We start from the raw sequence: 9,047 nt of genomic DNA, 5'->3' as shown, positions 1-9,047 counted from the left end.
AATCCTTACTAAAGACCAGAGGCATGCAAATGCCAATGTTTCCCTTTCAAGTTTTAGAGCTACCTATGAAGATAAAGCTATTAATCAGGTAAGCTGCAAGTCAGATCTCATGCTTTGGCTAATCCAAATGGCCAAAGACCACAATTTTATCTGAGGTGAGGCAATGCCATTAGCTCTCCCAAGACATAGCATTGCAGAGACATTCCAGATCTGGTGAGGAGTCCTAGTCGGATTTTTCAGATGTGAAAGGAGTGGAGCAACAAGGGAAAATCTTGGTCCACTTTAGGAGGAAAGTTCACTGTCCCTATGACAAAACAGACCAGCCATTGCCTGCAGCACTTGTCAGCTTCTTTAAAGACCAGAGACACACTGGGGCACACCTAACATAGCAAGAACTTCCAGAGTGCTAAGGATGCATACCTTCCTTCTTTGTAGCAACATTAACCACAAAGAAGTCCAATTTCTGCTTAGATAAAACGACAAAGGCCCCTAGGAATCCAACATCTTGGGAAAGAACTGTTTAGAGCCACGTAACAACAGCTTAGATGACTATTTACTGTGAAGTTGCAGTCTGAAGTGAGTATTGCTTTTATGGCCAAATTTTGATTTGGCACCAAGTGCCTCTTTGCTAAATGCCTGTGAGCCAAGGACCAGTTTGGGTTAGAGCTTGATTTGGGGATGCTTTAAAGCCTGGATACTTTTTCTGGACTTCTACTGAGGAGAAGTAGAGCTCTTTCCATGAACTCTTTCCATCACCATGAGCGTATCAAATGCTTCCTACAGCATTCTTTTCTTGTGGACCCTGAGAATCACCTCCAGGTGATCTTCAAATGAAGTACTGGTTCATGTATTCCCAATCCTTTTAAGCACTTCCAGAAAAGGAATAATTTATCTATCACTGGAGATGGAGATATGCCATCCATGTGGTCACTCACCCTGCACCCTCTTTACTCTGTCTCTTGGAACCCTGAATCATATAGATGATGGCTGTGTGCCAACACAGGCAGCACTCCAGCCATTAGTCACCCAGTGGAGCACTGAGGCCATAAGATTCATCTCAACTCACCAAGGTACAGCAAAAGGTTTCCAAAGGAAGAAGTCTCCTGCATGCTGTTGCAGGGAAGGAGGAGAACACGTTGCTGGGAAGGGCAAGAAACCTCCTGAAAACCTGCCTTGCCTGCAGGAGCATCTCTGTGACATCTTGGCCCTGCCAGGTTGTTGCCTTCACCCCCACAAAGTGGCATTTTGAGGAGAGGAGCATTGGATCCCTGATGGCACAGCTGTCCCCTGGTGAATTGATCCATTTGCCAGCAGTGACTCTGACTATGGAGAACACTTGTGACCTGTGAGCTGCCTTGTCAGTGTGCAAACACTGGCTGTCTAATGGGACAGAAGAAAAGCAGCAAACATCAAACTTCCAGCCCAGAGTGAGATTCCTCTCTGTTGTGCTTCCAGCTAGGGCTGGGGGGTCATGAAAGAGGATGTGCAAACAGTGTTCTTCAAAATCCCTGACCTGTCTTGAAGCGGTTTGCTGTGTTTTAGCTGATAGCACTTTCCATGTGCTGTCACAGACACTGACCATGCACAAGGTGCATGACCCCTGCAGCAGCCATCCTGCTGGGCTCACCAGCTGGACAATAGCTAGGGAAGTGCTGCAGCAGTTTCTCCTGAGTTTTGTATATTACACTGTGTACTACCACACTGTGTGTAGGTTCAGCAGGGGACTCCCATCAGGGATGATGTGCTGCAGATTGCTATGGCTGTCTGTCAGTACAGAGCCCTTCTGCAGAAGGATACTGATGTGAAATGGGTCTGTTAGATGGGGCTGCAGGAAAAAGGTTGAAGGAACACAAATTGTATGGAAATATGTGATTTGGGTGTGATGAGGCTCGATAAGCACTAGGCAAGGATTTTATAGACTGTGCTCTAAGCCCTGCTCCGCAAAATGCACTGTCACCTACCTGTCATTAGTACACTGGGTACTCTTTCCATGCTTCACTTTTCACCTCTTTCTCCCTTACATGACGATCCATCTTCTCTTCTGGCCATCCCAGCCAAAAATGCTAGCAAGGGAGATCTGCATTAACACTGGGTATCTGCTGTTGGTCTCCACTGAGTGTACAGCCGTGTCCCAGCCCCTCTCCTGCTCCTCCAGACAGCTCTGGCTGCTGAAGCACACTGGTGCTCTCCTCTGCTGTCCTACTGCAGGACTGCTGCTCTTCACCTTTGCTCTTCGCACTTTCTGTGATCTGCCCTGCTCAGACTTCCCTGCACACCGAGACCAGCAGGAAAATCCCTGCCACAGATCAGATATCAAGGCATGGCCCCCATATCAAAGGTGAAGATGTGGAGCAACCAAAACCTTTGGGAATACTGTCTGTGTTTCACAGCCCTGCTTCTCAGTTGTTGGTGTTCTACCAGACATCCTGCTCAGGAATTGTAATAGCATGTAGGAATATGTGTCCTTTAACAGCTCAAACTTCAATTTATCTAAGTAAACAATTGCACTCATCTGAAGTTAAATATTTGGCTCAAAGAACTTAACTGCACAAATATAGCAAAATCTTACGAGAAAGCTGGAAAGCAACTCTTTACAAGGGCATGTAGTGAGAGGACAACAAGCAATGATTTTAAAATGAAAGACTGCAGGTTTAGATTAGATGCTAGGAAGAAATTCTTCACTATGAGGGTGGTAGTCATCTGAGCCAGGATCTTCTGCTGTCCTTCCAGTTTCTGAATGTGCTTTTGGGGAGGGAAATGCTGCAGCCTAAAGCAGGGGCTTTATAAAGGATGCAGAAAGGCTGCTGAAAACACAGAAAGCACCCAAAAAAGGGATGTAATATATAGAGGAAATGCTGAAATGTGTGAGCTTCAAAGGTTTTGGGATGTTCAGACTGCTGGAAATAAAATTGAAACTTTGTTTGATTGTGACCTGGAAAGGAAGAAAACATCAGTTAGTGAATGTCTCGTTAAGCTCAGGGCTGAGGAAGGTTGGATGAGTTACAGTAGCTGGATGCTCAAGATGGAAAATTTGAGTAGGAAAAAATAAGGTGCTGATATGAACTTTACATGACGAGCTGTTTGAGCAGGCAGACAGGGAAAGAACAGGGTCTCCACCTCTGGAGGACTCCCAACATCAGCAGGATATTCCTCTGGAAGACTGACTGAACACAGATTGCCAGGGCTTGAGGAGGAGAACAAGAATATCCTGTAGGAACTGTGACATCCCTGGTGAGGTGAGGGAACCCACTATTTCCAAAAGGACTTAAACTCTGGATCAGTGAATAAAAGGAGTGGGATCTCATTTCATCTTGCTGCAGTCATCAATTCGTGCATCAATTCTGCACGTGCAGAAAGGCTGGTTGGGAGTACTGCCTGCTGCTGCACTGAGCTAGACACCTATGGGAGCTACAGAAATGCAAAATCTATTTATTAAATTAAATTAGTACCACTAAGGTGTCAATAGATGGAATGGTCAGTTTTCCAGAAGGATGATTTGCTGCCAGAGCTACCATTTTCCTTTAAAATTAACCATTATGTGCCAGTAAGCCTTGCACCACAAATACCAAGGAGTGGTTTGAGTGGAAGATGCAGAAAATAGGGCAGCCTAATCAGAGGCAGGCTGAAATCAATCTCCTGCTGTCCCTGACCCAGAGACTCTCTGTGCTGAGATCTCTGCTGCAGAAAGACAAGGCACGTCCTTGCCTGTGCACTCCAAGGTAGGTCATCACGGATTTACAGGAACGGTACAGGAGAATCCGAGACCTTACATTTGCATTCTGAGATTCACCACAGCACTAACCTCTGCCCTAGTAGAATGAACTAGTTTCAGCTTTATGCCACAGGTTCCTCTGCAATACCACATCCAGGAAAGGGATTAAATCACCTGTGCAAAAACACACATCTGTGCATTCAGACATGGATTTAGTGCTTGCCTTAATTTTCACACTAACAAGATAAATGCAATAATTTTAGCATATGAAAGAAATATTAAAATTTGCAGGGCAGTAATGAACAACCCCTTTTGAAGTGGTCTGTCTTTCTCTCAAGAGAAGCTATTTTTGTCTGTTTTCATTAAGAAAATAATAAACGTATTTTTGGTGGCCAGCCAGTACAGAAAACAAACTGACAGTGTTATGCTGAGCTGATCTATTAGTATGGATACCAAGAGGCACTCTGCTCTTCGTTTACATTGTGAAGGAATGGCTTCATATGCTAATGCTCTCCTTCCATCAGTGTCCTACACATGGAATCATAACAGCACCTTGAGGTCTTGCCTGGGTGTTTGCAATTGTGCAAAAATCTCAGCAGAAATCCTTTCTAAGTCCTTACCCTTCTCTCCTGAGAAGTGGGCAGCTTTTTAGAATAGACCCCAAACTGCCTCTGAGCACAGCAACCCCTGGAAAATGCACTATTTGTGTTCAATAATGTTATTTTTGGCAGGGCTCATGTCAATTTGAAAGAGCATTTTAAAAAGGCAGAAGAGTTCTTTCCATAATTACAGCTACACCAGCTTAATTTACAAACTCCTATAAATCTGTTGACACATGGTAACAGTGGTATTCAATCTTTGTTCTAATATCAGATTTATACTGGTTTGGTACACTCAGTGCCTTTCATTGCCAATTTCATCCCAAGTGCCCTTCATTTTTCAAAGATGGGTAAAGGAAAAATTTGTCTAAACTGTGAGTGTCTGGAAATGCACCATGGTGCAGGGTTTTGTTCTGAGAGAATAAAACAGTTGTGCCAAAAGGGAAGGGAAGGGAAGGGAAGGGAAGGGAAGGGAAGGGAAGGGAAGGGAAGGGAAGGGAAGGGAAGGGAAGGGAAGGGAAGGGAAGGGAAGGGAAGGGAAGGGAAGGGAAGGGAAGGGAAGGGAAGGGAAGGGAAGGGAAGGGAAGGGAAGGGAGATGACACTTAATTGATAACTGCTCAGAAACTTAGACTGGTCATATAATGCTGAGTCTCAGCTATAAAAAACCACAGACTCCTTGTCCCCTGCGATCCAGACCAGTTAGTCATTCTTAGCCACCCTTGAGAATCTGGGCCTGAAATTCTGATTTGAGAAAGAAAAAACTGAAAATGTACTCTCTTTTCATCACAGTTTGCCGATGGAGGAACCAACAGATGCATTTTAGTTAGCAACAGAGTGCAGACAGATCTCTTGGTACTGAGAGCCATAAGTCAACTACTTCTATTCTTGATGCTGCAATTAGTCAATACATTCTTCAAACTATCAGTTTTCCCAAAACAGATCAAATTACAATCTCCAAAATTCAGTCCCCAAATATACTTATTTTTAAAAAACTATCAACCATCAACACATAGCATTGCTTTCCTTCTTACAAGCAACATTCCTGTTATAAAGAGGATCAAGAAGGTAAAGTATACATGGCCTTTCTGCCCATGATGAAATTCTTAGTTAGGCCAGAGCACCCACAGAGCTCTACTGGAGCCATGGGTGATGCTGGGTTTCAGGCTGGTGAGCTTGATGTTCAGGTGAGTTTGGCTCCCCAGGATGCACAGAGCCCCAGGATCAGTAGGAAGTCAGGAGCAGGGGTGGGTGATTGGATGTGCAGCACAGTCCTGGGGTGCTTCTTGCCCCCTGGACCCACTCCAGGCAAACCTGGCCCTGGTGCAGTGCCGAGGGGAGACTGGTGCAGCTTCCCTATATTTGCATGGGTCTGGCACCCACTGTCAGCTGCAGAAGTCAGAGGTCTCCACCCTTGAGTTGAAGCAGGGTTAGTGAAACCTTGCAGAGAGTAATAGGAACAATAAAGAAAAAATCATACATCTAAGAAATTAAATACATGGTCTGAAATATTTTGAATATAATTAAATTGCACTTAGAGTTTTCCCTCACATCAATCAAGCCAGCTATTAAATATTTTTTATGTGAACCTTAGGAAGATTTGATGCTTTAAACCATTAAACCCAGATATTAAAATTTCCCCCATGGCCAGTATGAACATTGTATTAATCATGCAGCACCCACTGCAAGCTATTTCTACCATACTGCTTTTGTCCAGTCCCCTAAACTATTACCATCCATCTACTACATGAATTTCCTGTAATGGATTGTAAGAAGTCCTCTGTGCAGCACGCTGACTGAGTGATCAGAAGAATTGGATTTTTTTCCTTCCTTTTCAAAATTTTCATGCATTATCTTCAGTGACTCATATGGTTCAGTTTTTTCCAGGTGTGCTTTAGGGAAAAATGAAAATAATCCACCTCCAACATAGGCTCAGCCTCTTAGGAGAAACTGCAAGTTTTTTGTTATTACTATAAACAATATTTTCTGTTTCAGAAGATCCAGTTAGAGCCATTACTGTTCCCTGTATCCTCTGGGCAGGAAGTCTCTTCTCAGGCTAATAATCGCTTGCTATTTTTTTCCTATGGAAAAACAATAAACAAAAAAACAAAGGATCCTCATTGGTAATGCTGCTCATATTACAGATTAAATTGCCAGAGGAAATATATAGTTAGGTATATTAAGATTTTTCTGTGAATCTGTCCATAAGCATACAGGTTTTCATTGCTGTGAGTGCAGCCATTTGCAGGTCTGCATTCAGCAAAGAACGTCAATGCCAGCGCTGTAAAAGCGTCACTCAGCAGCTCTGCTGCTTCTGGGTCTGATGGTAATAGATTGTCTAAGAAATCTGGACACGTTCATTTTGCCAAGGGATCGTGTGTTGCTGGAGGTAATGCACATCAGATGAGATGTCACACTCTCAGAAGAAGTGCGGAGGCGTTAAGACAAGCCAAATTCTTGGCTGTTTATATTCTTCTTTACCAATCAGGGTATCAGGATGCAGACTGAATTTATAAATACTGGAGTGGGATTTGTTGCATGACAGAAGCTCTTGGAGAGTGACATATAGGTTAGACCTTTTGCCTTATTATGCCTCAAAGAAAAGTGATTATCTGCGTTCACAGTTTAAATTAAATAAATATGTTTGGTTGTGGAGTGATAGAGAGATTTCAGGAGAAGAGTGCTTCAGACAGCATGTGCTGAAGGCTTTAAGGGGGGAAGCAGAGAACAGCAGCCCGCTGTGTTTTGTGCTGCACAGGTTTCTGAATGCTTCAGAGCATCCCTGAGAAATTTTGCAAGTTTTAGAAACAACTGTCTCCACTAGTTCCTGGCTCTATTTGAAAGATGGTTTTGGGTCACTGGTAACTTCCCTGAAGAAGGAGAGAGGAGAAAAAAACCCCTCTGTTGGGGATTAAATGAGAGCCAGAGACATGGCTGTAGCTTCCTTGTGGCTGTGCAGGCACTGGTGGAGCAGGGAGGCAGGATTGTGCTGGGGTGTTTTATTTGGTTTAGCTGGGGACAGCAAGAAGCAGCAAGAAGACAGAGTCTAACAGCATCTCCTTAGCTTTTTGCCTTTCAGTCTTTTTGCCTATCATGGTTTGACTAATCCTTTAAATATATTTTGTGTTCATTTCTCAAATAACCAGCAGACATATGGTGCTAATGAGAACGAGAGAGGGTTTGTTTTTTTAATGAGCAAGAGCAGCTGGTAAGCAGAACATAAAATTAAAAATGGAGGGAAAAAATAAGCTCAAGGGGATAGATAAGGTTATTAATCACAGCAGAATTCCTCAGCTCTCTCCTCTGATGAGAAGCATCAGGTGGAGTGGGACACCGATGACCTTGGGACAAGTATGTGACAGCCTTTTGCACTAGGTGAAAAACAAGTGAGTGACACATGCAGCTGTGTCACAGCTCTCCATGGCAGCAGAGATGCTCTGCCCTGTCCCTGTGCAGGCAGCCTGGCTGGTGGCAGCCCCTCCAGCTGCCCTAGACTGTCACAGCATGGTCCTGCATTCGGGAGGGAAGCCTGACACACCTTGTGGGTGCCATCTGCAGAGGGACAGGTGACCACAGACAGCAGTGACACATCTGAAAGGGAAATAATTGGAAAGTGGAAAAAATTACTCCAGTACATCCAGGGGTAAATTTGCCATTGCTGAGTGGTGCTGCATTGCTGGGAGGATTTGTGGCAGATGCTCACAGTTTTCTTTAAATGAAACCCACTTCATTTTCTGCTATTTAAACATGTCATCCTAAGCAATACAGAACAATAAGGGATTTTCCCAGGATGCACCTCTGTCTGACTCAGAGGCTCAAAGTAACACAAAGAGCCCTCCTGCCCAGCAGCCCAAGGTTTCTGCTGCACCATACTGCTGTTTTTTAAAATCAAGCCTATTTCATTTAATGACTGGAGGCAGACAGAGCCCAGCTCTCAGCTTCTGTGCTGACTTACATTCACCAGGATGCACATGGTTTTCAATACTGCTGAATCAATCTGCCCTTTCCACTCAAAAGAACTTCTCTGGATTGTCTTGAAGCCTGTTTCTGTCAGCAGCCTATTCCTGTCTTGAAGCCTGTTCCTGCCAGAAGCATCCTGCTCACATGGTTACTGCTGGCCTGCAGCCAGGTGCCTCCTATCCCTTGCCAGACAACACCTGAGTCACAGGCAGTATCCATCCTGTGATGCAGGGAGCCCCAGGCTCTCAGGGGCCCTGAGCACCCCCAGCTGCACTGGTTCCATAGCTGAGGTTGTCTCTGTCTATAAGACCCTCTGCCTTTTCCAGAGAAACGTGTTTTTCCTAGGTATGCCTGACTCTTAGAGTCAAGCTGTCCTCTGCTCTTTGCACGCACCTGGCCATGAACGATGGAAATGATCTGGTCCAGTTCTCGATGTCTGTATGAGAGCCAGTCTGTTCCTGCAACTCAAGGACAGAGGAAGAAGGTGAGATTTGTCTCTCCTAATACAGACACAGCATTTTGGACAGGTTAGTAGCCTGAGAGACCTTTCCCTACTGTGGCCATGTCAAGGACAAAGGACAGTCCTATCCCTCCCTATGCTTACTGGAGCACGCTTTGATCCCAGTAACTGTGGGCCAGAAACACAATTGTGGTCCCAATTCCTTGCTCCTGTCAGCAGGCTAAGGACATTTATGGACACCAGTGTTGCTTTCAGTGTTGGTCCTTATGGTGCTGACAGTGGTGGGGAGGGACAGGCATGGCCCTCTAGCTAAATAAG

The sequence above is a fragment of the Zonotrichia albicollis genome, chromosome 2 (assembly GCF_047830755.1).
Source record: "Zonotrichia albicollis isolate bZonAlb1 chromosome 2, bZonAlb1.hap1, whole genome shotgun sequence".
Lineage (NCBI taxonomy): Eukaryota > Metazoa > Chordata > Aves > Passeriformes > Passerellidae > Zonotrichia > Zonotrichia albicollis.
Note: the sequence above shows the minus strand (reverse complement) of the source record.